Source organism: Triticum aestivum, chromosome 1B, assembly GCF_018294505.1.
Source record: "Triticum aestivum cultivar Chinese Spring chromosome 1B, IWGSC CS RefSeq v2.1, whole genome shotgun sequence".
NCBI lineage: Eukaryota > Viridiplantae > Streptophyta > Magnoliopsida > Poales > Poaceae > Triticum > Triticum aestivum.
Window position 1 is genome coordinate 367,727,200 of NC_057795.1, and position 16,605 is coordinate 367,743,804.

Consider the following 16,605-nt stretch of genomic DNA (forward strand, 5'->3'; position numbering starts at 1 on the left):
TCAATTTGATGCTTGATAATTGTTTCGATATATGAGGATGGTGATATTAGAGTCATGCTAGTGGGGTAATTATGAATTTTAGGAATACCTGTGTTGAAGTTTGTGATTCCCGTAGCATGCACGTATGGTGAACCGCTTTGTGATGAAGTTGGAGCATAATTTATTTATTGATTGTCTTCCTTATGAGTGGCGGTCGGGGACGAGCGATGGTATTTTCCTACCAATCTATCCCCCTAGGAGCATGCGCATAGTACATTGTTTTCAATGGCTTGTAGATTTTTGCAATAAGTATATGAGTTCTTTATGACTAATGTTGAGTCCATGGATTATACGCACTCTCACCCTTCCACCATTGCTAGCCTCTCTTGTGCCGCACAACTTTCGCCGGTACCATACACCCACCTTATACCTTCCTCAAAACAGCCACCATACCTACCTATTATGGCATTTCCATAGACATTCCGAGATATATTGCCATGCAACTTTCCACCATTCTGTTTATTATGACACACATCATCATTGTCATATTGCTCTTGCATGATCATGTAGTTGACATTGTATTTGTGGCAAAGCCACCTTCATGATTTCCATACATGTCACTCTTGGTTCATTTCATATCCCGTTACACCGTCAGAGGCATTCATATGGAGTCATATCTTGTTCTAAGTATCGAGTTGTAATCTTGAGTTGTAAGTAAATAAAAGTGTGATGATCTTCATTATTAGAGCATTGTCCCAAGTGAGGAAAGGATGATGGAGACTACAATTCACCCACAAGTCGGGATGAGACTTCGGACTTAAAAAAATGAGAAAGGCCAAATAAAAAAATAAGAGGAAAAGAGAGAAGGGACAATGCTACTATCCTTTTACCACACTTGTGCTTCAAAGTAGCACCACGATCTCCATGATAGAGAGTCTCCTATGTTGTCACTTTCATATACTAGTGGGAATTTTTCATTATATAATTTGGCTTGTATATTCCAATGATGGGCTTCCTCAAAACGCCCTAGGTCTTCGTGAGCAAGCAAGTTGGATGCACACCCACTTAGTTTCTTTTGTTGAGCTTTCATACATTTATAGCTCTAGTGAATCCATTGCATGGCAATCCCTACTCACTCACATTGATATCTATTACTGGGAATATACATAGCCCGTTGATACACCTAGTTGATGTGTGGACTATCTTCTCCTTCTTTTGTCTTCTCCACAACCACCATTCTATTCCACATATAGTGCTATGTCCATGGCTCATGCTCATGTATTGCGTGAAAGTTGAAAAAGTTTGAGAATACTAAAGTATGAAACAGTTGATTGGCTTGTCATTGGGGTTGTGCATGATTAAATACTTTGTGTGATGAAGATAGAGCATAGCCAGACTATATGACTTTGTAGGGATAACTTTCTTTAACCATGTTATTTTGAGAAGACATGATTGCTTTTTTAGTATGCTTGAAATATTATTGTTTTCATGTCAATATGAACTTTTATTTTGAATCATTTGGATCTGAACATTCATGCCACAATAAAGAAAATTACATTAAGAATTATGCTAGGTAGCATTCCACATCAGAAATTCTGTTTTTTATCATTTACCTACTCGAGGACGAGCAGGAATTAAGCTTGGGGATGCTTAATACGTCTCCAACGTATCTATAATTTTATTGTTCCATGCTATTATATTACCCATTTTGGATGTTTATGGGCTTTACTTTACACTTTTATTTCTTTTTGGGACTAACCTACTAACCGGAGGCCCAGCCCGAATTGCTGTTTTTTTGCCTATTTCAGCGTTTCGAAGAAAAGGAATATCAAATGGAGTCCAAGCGGCATGAAACCTTAGGGAGCTATATTTTTGGAACAAATGCAAACCAAGAGACTTGGAGTGGACGTCAAGCAACAAACAAGGCGGCCACGAGGGTGCCTGGCGCGCCCCCACCCTCATGGGCCCCTCGTGGCTCCATCGACGTACTTCTTTCGCCTATATATACTCCCATACCCCGAAAACATCAGAGAGCACCACGAAAACCTAATTCCACCACCGCAACCTTCTGTATCCGTGAGATCCCATCTTGGAGCCTTCGTCGGCGCTCCGCCCGAGGGGGAATTGACCACGGAGGGCCTCTACACCATCTCCAAGGCCTCTCCGATGAGTTGTGAGTAGTTTACCACAGATCTTCGGGTCCATAGTTATTAGCTAGATGGCTTCTTCTCTCTATTTGAATCTCAATACAAAGTTCTCCTCGATCTTCTTGCAGATCTATTCGATGTAACTCTTTTTGCGGTGTGTTTGTCGAGATCCAATGAATTGTGGGTTTATGATCAAGTTTATCTATGAGAAATATTTGAATCTCCTCTGGATTCTTTTATGTGTGATTGGTTATCTTTGCAAGTCTCTTCGAATTATTAGTTTGGTTTGGCCTACTAGATTGATCTTTCTTGCAATGGGAGAAGTGCTTAGCTTTGGGTTCAATCTTGCGGTGTCCTTTCCCAGTGACAGCAGGGGCAGCAAGGCACGTATTGTATTGTTTCCATCAAGGATATAAAGATGGGGTTTATATCATATTGCTTGAGTTTATCCCTCTACATCATGTCATCTTTCTTAATGTGTTACTCTGTTCTTATGAACTTAACACTCTAGATGCAGGCAGGAGTCGTCGATGTGTGAGGTAATAGTAGTAGATGCAGAATCGTTTTGATCTACTTGTTGCGGACGTGATGCCTATATACATGATCATGCCTAGATAATCTCATAACTATGCGCTTTTCTATCAATTTCTCGACAGTAATTTGTTCACCCACCGTAATACTTATGCTATCTTGAGAGAAGCCACTAGTGAAACATATGGCCCCCGGGTCTATCTTTTATCATATAAGTTTTCCATCTACTTTTATTTGCATCTTTACTTTCCAATCTATGTCATAAAAATACCAAAAATATTTATCTTATCTTATTATCTCTATCAGATCTCACTTTTGCAAGTTATCCGTGAAGGGATTGACAACCCCTTTATCGCATTGGTTGCGAGGTTCTTGTTTGTTTGTGTAGGTGCGTGGGACTTTTGAGGAGCCTCCTATTGGATTGATACCTTGGTTCTCAAAAACTGAGGGAAATACTTACGCTACTTTGTTGCATCACCCTTTCCTCTTCAAGGGAAAACCAACGCAATGCTCAAGAGGTAGCAGTTAGCAATTGACGTACTTTATGATTATGAAATTTGGCAAATGGATGTCAAAACTGCATTCCTGAATGGATTTATGGAAGAAGAGTTGTATATGATGCAACCAGATGGTTTTGTCGATCCAAAGGGTGCTAACAAAGTGCAAGCTCCAGCGATCCATTTATGGAGTGGTGCAAGCCTCTCGGAGTTGGAATAAATGTTTTGATAGTGTGATCAAAGCATATGGTTTTATACAGACTTTTGGAGAAGCCTGTATTTACAAGAAAGTGAGTGGGATCTCTATAGCATTTCCAATACTATATGTGGATGACATATTGTTGATTGGAAATGATATAGAATTTTTGGATAGCATAAAAGGATACTTGAATAAAAGTTTTTCAATGAAATACCTCGGTGAAGCTGCTTATATATCGGGCATCAAGATCTATAGAGATAGATCAAGACGCTTAATTGGACTTTCACAAAGCACATACCTTGATAAGATTTTGAAGAAGTTCATAATGGACCAGTCAAAGAAAGGGTTCTTGCCTGTGTTACAAGGTATGAAGTTGAGTGAGACTCAATTCCCGACCACTGCAGAAGATAGAGAGAAAATGAAAGTCATTCCTTATGCTTCAACCATAGGTTCTATCATGTATGCAATGCTGTGTACCAGACCTGATGTGTGCCTTACTATAAGTATAGTAGGGAGGTACCAAACTAATCTAGGAGTGGATCACTGGACAGTGGTCAAGAACATCCTGAAATACCTGAAAAGGACTAAGGATATGTTTCTCGTTTACGGAGGTGACAAATAGCTCGCCATAAATGGTTACGTCGATGCAAGCTTTGACACTGATCCGGATGACTCTAAGTCACAAACTAGATACATGTTTACATTGAATGGTGGAGTTGTCAGTTGGTGCGGTTCTAAACAGAGCACCGTGGCGGGATCTACATGTGAAGCGGAATACATAGCTGTTTCAGAAGCAGCAAATGAAGGAGTCTGGATGAAGGAGTTCATATCCGATCTAGGTGTCATACCTAGTGCATCAGGTCCAATGAATATCTTTTGTGACAATACCGGAGCAATTGCCTTGGCGAAGGAATCCAGATTTCACAAGAGAACCAAGCACATCAAGAGACGCTTCAATTCCATCCGTCATCAAGTGTCGGAAGGAGACATAGAGATTTGTAAGATACATACGGATCTGAATGTTGCAGACCCGTTGACTAAGCCCCTCTCACGAGCAAAACATGATCAGCACCAAGACTCCATGGGTGTTAGAAGCATTACAATGTAATCTAGATTATTGACTATAGTGCAAGTGGGAGACTGAAGGAAATATGACCTAGAGGCAATAATAAAGTTGTTATTTATATTTCCTTATATCAGGATAAATGTTTATTATTCATGCTAGAATTGTATTAACCGGAAACTTAGTACATGTGTGAATACATAGACAAACAGAGTGTCACTAGTATGCCTCTACTTGACTAGCTCGTTAATCAAAGATGGTTAAGTTTCCTAGCCATGGACAAAGGGTTGTCATTTGATAAACGGGATCACATCATTAGAGAATTATTTGATTGGCTTGACCCATCCATTAGCTTAGCACTATGATTGTTCAGTTTCATTGCTACTGCTCTCTTCATGACTTATACATGTTCCTCAAACTATGCGATTATGCAACTCCCGAATATCGGAGGAACACCTTGTGTGCTATCAAACGTCACAACGTAAATGGTTGATTATAAAGATGCTCTATAGGTGTATCTGAAGGTGTTTGTTGGGTTGGCATAGATCGAGATTAGGATTTGTCACTCCATGTATCGGAGAGGTATCTTTGGGCCCTCTCGGTAATGCACATCACTATAATCCTTGCAAGCAATGTGACTAATGAGTTAGTTGCAGCATGATGCATTACATAACGAGTAAAGAGACTTGCCGGTAACAGTATTGAACTAGGTATGATGATACCGATGATCGAATCTCCGGCAAGTAACATACCGATGACAAAGGGAACAACGTATGTTGTTATGCGGTTTGACCGATTAAGATCTTCCTAAAATATGTAGGAACCAATATGAGCATCCAGGTTCCGCTATTGGTTATTGACCAGAGATGAGTCTCGGTCATGTCTACATAGTTCTTGAACCCGTAGGGTCCGCATGCTTAATGTTCGGTGACGATCGGTACTATGAGTTTATGTGTTTTGATGTACCGAAGGTAGTTCGGAGTCCCGGATATGATCACGGACATGACGAGGAGTCTCTAAATGGCCGAGACATAAAGATCGATATATTGTATGACTATGTTTGGACATCACAATGGTTCCGAGTAAGTTCGGGCATTTACAGGAGTACCGGGGGGTTACCGAAACCCCCCGGGGAGTGTATGGGCCTTATTGGGCCTTAGTGGGAGAGAGGAGGGGGCGGCCAGGTGGAGGGCACCCCTCAAGCCCAATCCAAATTGGGTGGGGGGCCACCCCCCCCCTTTCCTTCTCCCTCTCTCCTCCTTCCTTCCTCTCCTACTCCAACTAGGGAAAAGGGGAATCCTACTCCTAGTGGGAGTAGGACTTCCCCTAGGGCGTGCCATAGAGAGGGTCGGCCCTCCCCTCCTCCACTCCTTTATATACGGAGGAGGGGGCACCCCATAGACACACAAGTTGATTGTTTAGCCGTGTGTGGTGCCCCCCTCCACCATATTCCACCTCGGTCATATCGTCGTAGTGCTTAGGCAAAGCCCTGCATCGGTAACTTCATCATCACCGTTATCATGCCGTCGTGCTGGCAAAACTCTCCCTCGACCTCAGCTGGATTTAGAGTTTGTGGGACGTCACCGAGCTGAATGTGTGCAGATCACGGAGGTGACGTACCTTCGGTGCTAGGATCAGTCGGATTGTGAAGACGTACAACTACATCAACCGCGTTGTCATAACGCTTCCGCTTACGGTCTACGAGGGTACGTAGACAACACTCTCCCCTCTCGTTGCTATGCATCACCTAGATGGATCTTGCGTGTGCGTACGATTTTTTTTTGAAATTATTGCGTTCCCCAACACCTGCGTGTTAGCTGGCAGAAGATATTGCAACCCCCCATGGTGCTGACCGCCTATCCTTGAACCTTTCGAGGGAAGACGTAGGTACCGAGGACCTGGTGAGGTGGCATGCGCGAGGCAGGCCGCGAGCCATAGCTTGGTTCTCGGATTTATCAGCGTTGTTGGGATGAACCCGAACACAAGCGTCGTGCCAGCGTGAGTAGCTTCCATTGCAGGATGAGCATAGGACGAGTCGGCAATGTAAGGGGACCGCAAGGCTAATAGGTCTCTAAGCAAGCATGTGACGGTAATAAAACAGCTCATGAAAGATGGTTAGGCAATTCTGATAGGCGCAAAAGGGATACATGTCGCAGGGATGGACGCACGCGACCTGGGGATAGTGCAGCCCGAGGGGCGCCCCCAAACTGAATGAACTAAAAGATGTCACCTGGCACCGTTGATGAAGAGATGTCGGGGTAGCTGAAGACGTGCGCCGCTGAAGTCATTCTTCATGAGCTGCCCTGGCCCTGAGCCTCGGGAGGCTCTGGGGGCTTGGGGGGCTCCTGAGGATCCATCTCCACCTCCGCCGGGATCGCCTAGTGCCTAGCCTCTCGAGAGGCTAGGATGTCCCGCATGCGGTGCTGGAATGCAACAGACGCGCTCGGCAGGCCAAAGGGCATGCAAACGTAGCTGTGAGAGGGACCCTCGTATCGGCCGGGCGGCCAGAAGAGCTGCCAAGACGCGGCCCTGTTGACCCCTGGGATGTCGATGCAAACGCAGAACTACTTACCCTCTCCAGGGCAAGGAGTCGTGCTCGGCGGTGGGCGGCGGTCGCCCTGCAGAACCCTTGCCTCTTGAATCTCCTTGACTGCCTTGCTGATGAACTCCTGAGCACCTGGCGCCCCAAGCCTTGTGCCTTCTCCTGGGAAGCGTGTGCTAAAGCATGCCTCCACATGGTGCCCGAGCACCTCCCTCGTGACGTTGGCTAGGTCTGAGGCCCTCTATAGGAGAACCCCCGAGCCCAGCCTGAGAGGGGCGCCGGGCGCGCCTTCCTATGCGATAGGTGAAGGCGTCCCATCCAGAGACGCGAGGCTCAGCACGACACTGTCAGGCGATGCCTCCTCATGAGATTCCTGGCCCAACTGCAGCTTCTTCATCTTGGGGGCGACCTCAGGAGGAAGGACATCACCCTCGTCTTCAGGGTTCTGGACTGCCGCAGCTTGGTAGGCGCGCTCGAGAGAGCACGCCACGTCCTTTTCCTTGCAGGCGACCGTGACGATGCCGCTGCTCCCTGGCATCTTGAGGACGTTGTAGCCGTGGTGTGTTGCCGCCATGAACTTGGCCAGTGCTGGCTACCCGAGGATGGCGTTGTACGGCAGACGAATGTCTGCGACGTCGAAGTCGATGAGCTCGGTGTGGTAGTTGTCGCGTTTGCCGAAGGTGACCTGGATGTGGACTTGCAGCATCGTATGTGTGGAGCTGTCAGTCACTCCTGAGAAGGGCTTGGTAGGCTGAAGCTATTGGTATGGTACTTGGAGCCTGCTGGCCTGTCCTGGAGTGCTTCGCGAGGGACTAACTGCCGGACCACGGCTAGGTACGCGCGTGGTGGCCGCATTCCTGGTCCCCGAGGGGAAGCCTTTGCATGCTCAGGGCCGGCCCGATCATGCTTGACGCGCGCGCACCGCACCCAGCCCCCGCTCGCGAGGCGCTTGGGGGAGGGGCAGCAGGCACGAGCCCCACTCAAAAACACGAAACCGAAAAGTGAGATAAACGATGCAAGACAAGAAAACTTCCCCCCGTTTTCTTTTGGTAAGCGCACAAGAGCCAAGTTCATTCCAAAAAGCCAGCGAATTGGGTACAAAAAGAGAGACGAAAGAAAACGGCTGCGTCCGACACCTAGCTAGTCTTCAGGTCTTCTCACCAGCGCGGAGCTAAGTGCTTCCACTGGGTGTGGGCATAGTCATTGGAGGACAGTGCCGACGGCCAGTGCGGAGCATGGTGCTTCCACTTGGACATGGGTGGGAGCCCCCGTGAGGCCCCAGGGCGGCACTCAGGAGACTCCGGGGCGTGTACAGACACACTCATTATTACGTGAGAGTGTCACGAGTGGAGACCTTCACAGGCCGGAGCCTTGCTTCATGTCGCCCGATGATGACCTCACCCTGCGCTGCCCCCGACCACCGTTGGGGAGTCCGAAAACTAGGGCATGACCAAGGGGCAAGGGGGACACTGGCGGCGCCCTCGACGACCGTAGGCCCTCCGCCGGGGGGAAGGGCTCGCCGGCGCCTTCCCCAGCGGGGGACCTACCTCCGAGCAGCGTCTTGATCCGCGCAGCGCGGGAGAGGCCCTAGCCATGGGCTCCCCCCACGCCGCTCCTAGGGCCCTTCGTGTTCCTGCGGCTGGGCCGCCGCCCTGTGAGCCCTGGCGGTGGCCGCGCCCTGGTTCACCTGCGATCCATGGTTAGCGCAAGCGTGCTCCTGAGGCGTTAGCTGTACCCAGTGGTTGTTGATGTCGAAGATGTTGGTGGAGCCCTGCAGCGGCTCGCAAAGAGCCTCGGCTTCGTGTACCTCCAGCTCCCAGCCCGACGTGGGGGATTGGCTGGGGCCCTCTTCCGGCATGTACCTCAGGTCCATTGCGACGGGTACGTAGGCTTCCAAGCTGGCCGCGCCTGAGTCGCCGCCCGGTTGTCTCGCTTTTCTGCCCCCTGCGGTCGGCGTCAGATCCTGGTGACCAAGGGCTGGTGCCCCAGCGCGGCCCTAAGGGAGGTTGCTTGGAGTTGCCACACCCCGAGGTGGCATGGTCGAAACAGTGTGGGCTGCACCGTGAGGTAGGCCGACACCGAGAGGCTCTTCAGAGGCCATGGGAGGGGGCGCTCGGGTGTGGCGAGGGCAAGCGCGCACCCCCTCCATGGCTTGCGATGTGGGCAGGGTGCAGAATGGTGTTGTGCCCCTGCATGCTGCATCCAGCAACTCGGCTACTCGCTCCAGCAGGGCGTTGCGGCCGCTTTCTGCCAGCCTGCACCTGAGCAGTTCTCGAGCCACGATGACCGCGGCCCGCTTGTTCGCCTGCTCCTGGCGAGTGTGGCGTGCTGTTGCCATAGCGTAGCTTGAAGATCGCGCGGCGGCGCAGTTGCGGCGTGGCGCTAGAGGAGGAGGCTACGCCCCGTGCCTCTCGCGGCCGGTGGCCCCAGGCGGAGCGCGGGCCGCGAGCAGCGTGGAGTGGAGGTCTTCCTCGTCGACAGGTGCTATTGAAGAAGCCCGGACAACCCAGTGCTCAACATGGGCTCTTGGGGCGCCGGCCATGGTGTCGATGGAATAGCGGCGGACCGGTCGACGGGAGAGAGGATCCGACGCACCCCTACCTGGCGCGCCAAATGTCGGATTACGGGTTCCGCAAACCCTTGAGAGGTTCGAACTTTGGGGTGCGTGCGGAGATCTCAACCTACCCAGCCTGCCTACTCGCGATCCTCATAGCCTAGCGCGCTGAGCTCAAAGGGACAGAGAGACACAACAGTTTATCCTGGTTCGGGCCACCTTGCGGTGTAATACCCTACTCCAGCCTTTTGGTGGATTGCCTCGAGGGGCAGAGGATAAACTAACATAGTGGATGAACAACCTCAGGAGATGAGGTGTTCTTGAGCTCGAGAGAGCTAGTGAAGTGGTCGGGTTTGAATTGATCCGACCCCCCTCTATGGTGGTGGCTAAGTCATATTTATAGTGGCCTTCATCCTCTTCCCAAATATTGGCGAGAAGGGATCCCACAACGGTCGGAATTGAAGGGGGACAAGAAGTACACCCTATCCAGACTAAAGTGGTCTTCGCCTGTAAAAGCCTCTGGTCGTGACGCTGCGGTGGGCTCGGTGACGACTTCCGTCCTGTCGTCCTCGCGGTCTTGGTCTCGTTGCACCAGAATGGAAATCTTTGGCTGCTTCCTCAGGACTCCACGCCTGCCGCTTGCCTCCTTTGCACCAAAGAGGAAACTGATACTCTGCAACCGCTGGCGCCCGCCTGGCCTTGGTCGTCATGGCTCACGTTAGCTGAGCCTCGTGAGGTGCACCTTGCATAGAAGTCTCCGCTCCTCGAGAGCCAGCCTAAGGAGGCCGATCACCTTGGAGGTCTCGCCGTCGCCCGCCTCGCGCGGCTTGGCCCCTCGCGAGGGTCTTGAGTTGTTGATGCTGAAGCTGGGCCGTACCAGGCCGTCGATGAAGCCACGCAGTGGGCTGCAGGCAGGCAAGTCTGGGTACCCCCGTATCTAGAAAGCCGACAGTAGCACGAGTGAGTTTGTTTATGCTTCTTAGATTTTTATCTATTCATCTTTTGAGCCGTGTGTCTAAAGCTTGAACTGTTTTCTTCATTACGTTTACCATGTTGAGATCCAAATGTGAAGCACATCTATGTTTCATACCTAAACTAACCCGTGCTCCCACCTAGTACCGACCCGTGCTCCCAAAACCCTAAGCACAACAGTGCTTCCTCCTGAAGCACATCATGCTTCCTACATGAACTAGCTTGTATTGCCACCACGTATTAACCCGTGCTTCTTAGGCTGAAGCAGAAACTATGCTTCTGTGTGAAGCACACTTGTGTCCCACGAGATTTTTTTAGAAAAACTATGAAACCCTAGACAAAATTGAAAAACCTAAAAGGAAAAAGCCAAACCAAGAAAAACCTAAAAAGACGAGCAAACCCTCCAAAAAGGCTCTCGTTTGAAGGATGCACCTAGGGCATGACATGTGGCAATGATTGGACATACCATGTGGCGCGTTCGTACTCCCGCGCCCAAGGAAGTGCCCCTCGTGAGGGGAACCCCTAATTAGTCCTCCCTTGGTCATTTTTTGAAAGATGTCCTCTGTTTCATGAGAAAACCAAAGCCAAACAAACTAATAAGACTGGAGTTGCAATGTAAGTCCCAATGCTAACAATAGGAATGATTTTTGGCGTCTTTTATGTCAAATAAACGATAAAGTGCTTACCCCTCACTATTATGGGCCAGTTTCATCATTAACAGCCCCTGGTGGCAGTTTCGAGCAGTACAACCAGTTATCCATGTTACTGTCTTCATACCCCTCAAACAATGCTATTCTCTTCATTTCTACTGTTTTTTCTTCATCGTTTATTGCATTCTTCTGTTTCCCATTCCTTTTTCACGTTTTACCTTTAGATTTTATTTTATTTATTAGTAATTTTCCTTTTACTTATTAGTTGTTAATTAATGTATATATCAACATTATTAAAAATAAATGATGAATGCTTTTTACAATGAAAAGTGAATATTGTTTCCATAGATGGTGAATGTTCATATACATTTTAAAGTGATCATGCATTTTGAAATGCCTCTAAAGTTTTAGAAACACACATTTGTTAGAAAATCATGTAACTTCGAAAGTGCTCACATTTGTTTAAATATTTACACGAAAGTTTATTAAATATATGTTGAACATTTGTTTTCAAATGTTCATCCATTTTGAAATGGTTCAAGCATTTTTTTAAGTGTTCATGCTTTAAATAATATTCATCTACTTTAATAAATGCTCACATGCTTTTTAAAAATAATTTCCAGTTAACTACGAAAGTGTTGATATTTTTCAAGAGTTGTAAAATTATGTAATACAAAATGACTTTTTTATGTGTTTACGCGATTTTTTTAATATACACACATTTGTTTTAAATTGTTCATTTATTGTAGTAGAAGTTCATATAGTTTTAAAACATGTCCATATGCTTTTAGGAACAATATTCTGTAAATAATTTTTTTATTCACATAAAAAAGCTGTATTACATGCGGAAACTAAAACCAGCCAGTAACCCGAGAAAGCCGAGAAAAAAACGTAATAAAAATAAAAAAACCTCGGTATTTGTAGAAACAGTGCCACACCCCGAAACCGGGGTATGACATGTGTAATATCAACTCAAGAAAAATCTGAAGAAAACATAGTAAGATCATGCCAGGTGTAACACAATTACTTTACGACCGTTTTCTTTTTTGAGAATTCAATGACTATGCCGCGTAAAGCGGACTTTAGTTCTGGGCCTCCTGTTGTGCCGGATGTGGACCATTTTTGCGGCTTTTCGTGGGTGGTGTCATTTTCCAGTTTTTGTCTTTTTCCTTTGTATTTTTTCCCTGTTGTTCATCAGCATTCTTTGATTTATCTCGCTTTCTGTTTCTTTTCTATTTGTCTTTGTTTTTCTCTTTCGTTTATTCAATAGAACTGTGATTTTTTTTCTAACAAAATATATGAACTCGTTTTTATTTGCATAATATTTTGTAAATGCATGAGCACTTTTCAAATTACACGAACACTTCGAACTTACTCGAATAGTTCTTCGAGAATGCAATGACACTTTTAGAAACAAATTAATAACACATTTTTAAATTAGATGAACATTAATTGAAATGACTGAACATTCTTTATGATTTATAAGAATATTACCTAAAATATGTCAACACTTCTCGAATTACATGAATAATTTTGAATCATGTAGGGATTATAAGGAAACTTGATTTTTTAGACTTATTTCAAAATGTATGAAGAAACTTTTAAAATTCCATGAATAGTTTATATAAATAGGAGGACATTTTTAAAATTTCCATTAACATTTCTGAATGAAAGTAAACAGACACTTTTTAAAGTACATGAACATTTCTGAAACGGACTACACTTTCATAATTAGTTGTATGTTATCTAAAATTATGCAAACTTTTCAATAACACAATTTTGTAACCTGGATAAATTTAATACGGGACGAAGTCTTTCTAAAATATACATACTTTAGTTTATATTTTGTTTCAATATTCTGAAAAGAAAATAAATGTTATACCACTCGCAGCCTATGTCCACATGAAAGCTGCCAAGTCTAGGTTCTTGCGCTACTGAGAGTCTGGGCCAGCCCAGTGGTGTAGCTGACGTGCGAGTATTCTTTTCTCCTCTATCATGTTTATCGGTTTCACACAGTTTTGCATTGTTTCCCTCTGTTAATTTTTAATAACCATTCCCTTTTGCTTTCATTTTTTTCCATGGTTTTATTACTTTGTTTTCACCGGTTTTCTTCATCTCTTAGTTTTTAGCATTTAATTTTTTGTTTTCTTCTTTTCTCAACATATGTCAATTTTTTCATGCATATTGTGTATTTTTCATATACACCAGGATCATGCTATACACATGTTTAACTTATTTTAAATACACGACTAGTATTTTTTTTCCAAATCTATGTTTTGTTGTCGATTTTTTGAATACATATTGTACATTATCCGTATTAATCTGAAACATTTCTTGAATACAGTACATGTTTAACATTGTCCAAATAGATGATTAACATTTTTGCAAAATAATATTTTTGAATAGGTGTTAAATATTTTCTAAATACACATTGAAACATGTTTTCGAATGGTACAAACCATTTTATAAATTACAAGAACATTTTTGTACAGTGTATAAACATTTTTGAAAATGTCATGATTATATTTTTGAAATATTTCAATTTTTTTGTTTTTTAGCTACCCCCTCTATTCATTTTTACAAGACATTACACACAGCTAAGATTGAACTGTCTTAGGCAATGTCTAAATTGTCTACAATGTCTTATAAAAATGAACAGATGAAGTAATTTTTTTATTGTTAAGATCTTTATTATAATTAACCTAATATTTTTTATAATGTATTCTTTTTTTTAAAAACATCACGTGCATTTTTTCGAATGCTATCAACATAAAAAAATATGTTAAGAAATTTTCTAATCTGCATTAACAATTTTCAAATCATGAAATTTAAGTTTTTAAAACTATGTATTGAGTTTTTTTAAACTAAATGAGCTACTTGGGTGACCGATTAGTAGCGATTCATGAGGCGAGATGAGCTTGTGTCTTGCTATAAGCAAGACAAACCGCGTCCATGAATGCTGTGGACAGCAAGTGGAAAACCCTATATGACACTCTCCGTGAGAAGTTATCGCTGTTTCGCAGAAGCGAAAGCACGCAACAATCTTCAGGTTGGCCGGCCCATAGCGACAATACAAGCTAAGCGCGCCGGGAACAACATGCACCTGTTTTGTTTTCGATTTTACATTCTATTAAAAAAACTTTCTTTTTCCGTTTTGTTTGTATTCCAACTATTGTAAATAAATATATTGCAAAAATAACTATACATAAAATATATGAAAAATATTGACCAAACATTTGAAACATGCTAGATGTCTATGGAGGAAATGTTTATTATGTATACGAGAAATGTAGAAAACAAAAATGTGTATGAAACAATCTGATCATGTATTCAAAAAAATGTTAGTCAATCATTTAAGAAAAGTTGATTAAGTGTTTGAAAATGTTAGTTATGTATTAGGAAATGAGAAATGTGTCTAGAAAAAATGTTGACCATGTATTAAAAAATGATGAAAAGTGTTGAACAAGTATTTCAAAATATTAATAAAGCATTTGAAAAAATGTTTAACAAGTATTTCAAAATGATCAACCATTTGAAATTTCTAAATGTGTATAGAAAAATTGTTGATCTTGTGCAAAAAAAATGTTAATCAGGAATTTTAAAATGTTTAAAAAATTGCATATAAAATTTTTGACCATGTATTCAAAATATATTTTTGTATAAAAAAATGTTAATCAAGCATTTGAAAAATATTAAAAATGTGTATGAAAATAATGTTGCAACTGTATTATACAAATGTTAAATTTGTGTTGTAAAAATGTTAAACGTGTATTAAAAACATATTGTTGACATATACGAGAGATGTCAAGTCGAAACCAAACGAAACATAAGAAAGAATAAAAGAAAAACAATAAGAAAAAGCGGGGAAGGTATAAGAAAACCAAACAAAAAAGCCTAATGGGAAACAAGTAGGAAAGAAAAAAAAAGAAAGGGGAAAAAAGGAAAAACACAGTGAAAACCGAGAGGAAGAAATAAAGGAAACAAAAAAAAATTGAAGAAAGGAAGAAAAGAAAGAACCCAATAAAAAGAGAGAAAAGAATAAAGAAAGCCGGCGAAAAAACAAAACAAAAATAACCTAGAAAAAACAAAGTGGAAACTGTTGGAACCATGACTCATTTCGACCTAAGTAGCCCCGCTCTACTACTCTATCATGAACTCGAGGCAAGCTTATTGGCTAGCCGTTCTTGCTCTCAACGTGGAGACCAGGGTTCGAATCCCCCACTCGCTTCCTTGGGTCAGCCGGATTACTATAGTTCCTTCAGCGAATGATCCTTTCATCTCGCTTAATGCAAGATATTGCTCACGCAAGTTTTGGGAACCTTCCAGCAGGTTCTGACCGGTATTGGAAACCTTGTAGAAGGTTCCGGTCTAGTTCTCTTTTTTCCTATTTGTTTTTTTTTTGCCATTTTCTGGTTTTTATATTTTATTTTATTTTTCATTTTTCCATTTGATGTAGTTTCTTTATTTTCATAAATTAAAAATAATAATCATTTGTTGTGGAAATTGTTCATTTTTCAAAGAATGTTTAGAATTCCAAAAATTGTTTGCGTTTAAAAACTGTTTGAAATTTATAATTTTCTGATTTTGTGAAAAAATGTTTGTATTTGAAATATTGTTTGGAGTTTTAAAAAGGGTCTCGTTGTAACAAATTGTCCGTAGACGCAAAAAATGTTCGCCTTTTCTATTTTTTCAGTTTTAAAAAATGTTTGCGTTTTCAAGAAAACTCAAAGTAATAAAAAAATGTTCCCATTTTTCAAAATTGTTCAAGATCGATATTTTCATGTTTACAATAATGTTCAAGGTTCCCCCAAAAATTTGCATTTTCACAAAATGTTCTGTTTTTTAATTTTTTTGTTGACAAATTTAATATGTTTGCATTCAAAAAATTGCTTTTAATTTAAAAATCGCATTGGAAATTTCAAATAATGTTTAAATGTGTTGATGCTTATAGTTCTTATAGCCTGCATTGCCCATTTAGATACTGAAGCTCATCAACTACATTGGGTAGCTTCCATCTATCGGAGGTCCTCGGTTCGATCCCTCACACATGCATGATTTTTTCTCGAATGCTGCACTATTTGCACATTGTTTGGGCTGGCCTAGTCAAGGAGTCCCTGTGCGGTGCGGGTCGAATGGACGCAATCTGTGTCATATAGGGTGTCCCAACAACATCCCAATTGTATTTTTAGTGGAACAACATCCCAATTGTTGCATAGTAGCAACTGCGTAGCTCACAACTACACCTCCTTAAAAATTCTCACATTAATTAGAAATTTAGAGAAGCTCATATGGTGGGACTGAATTATTACGGTGTAGATCGATTATGAAATCCTAGGAAAAAGACAATTTTCTCGGTCGTAAAACGATAAGAGAAAAGAACTTGCATGTAAATCTATCTACAACTCGGCTAAAAGAAAAATCTTCTCATAAATTGCTCGGCGTATAGGTGGCGACATACCACAAAACCCAGG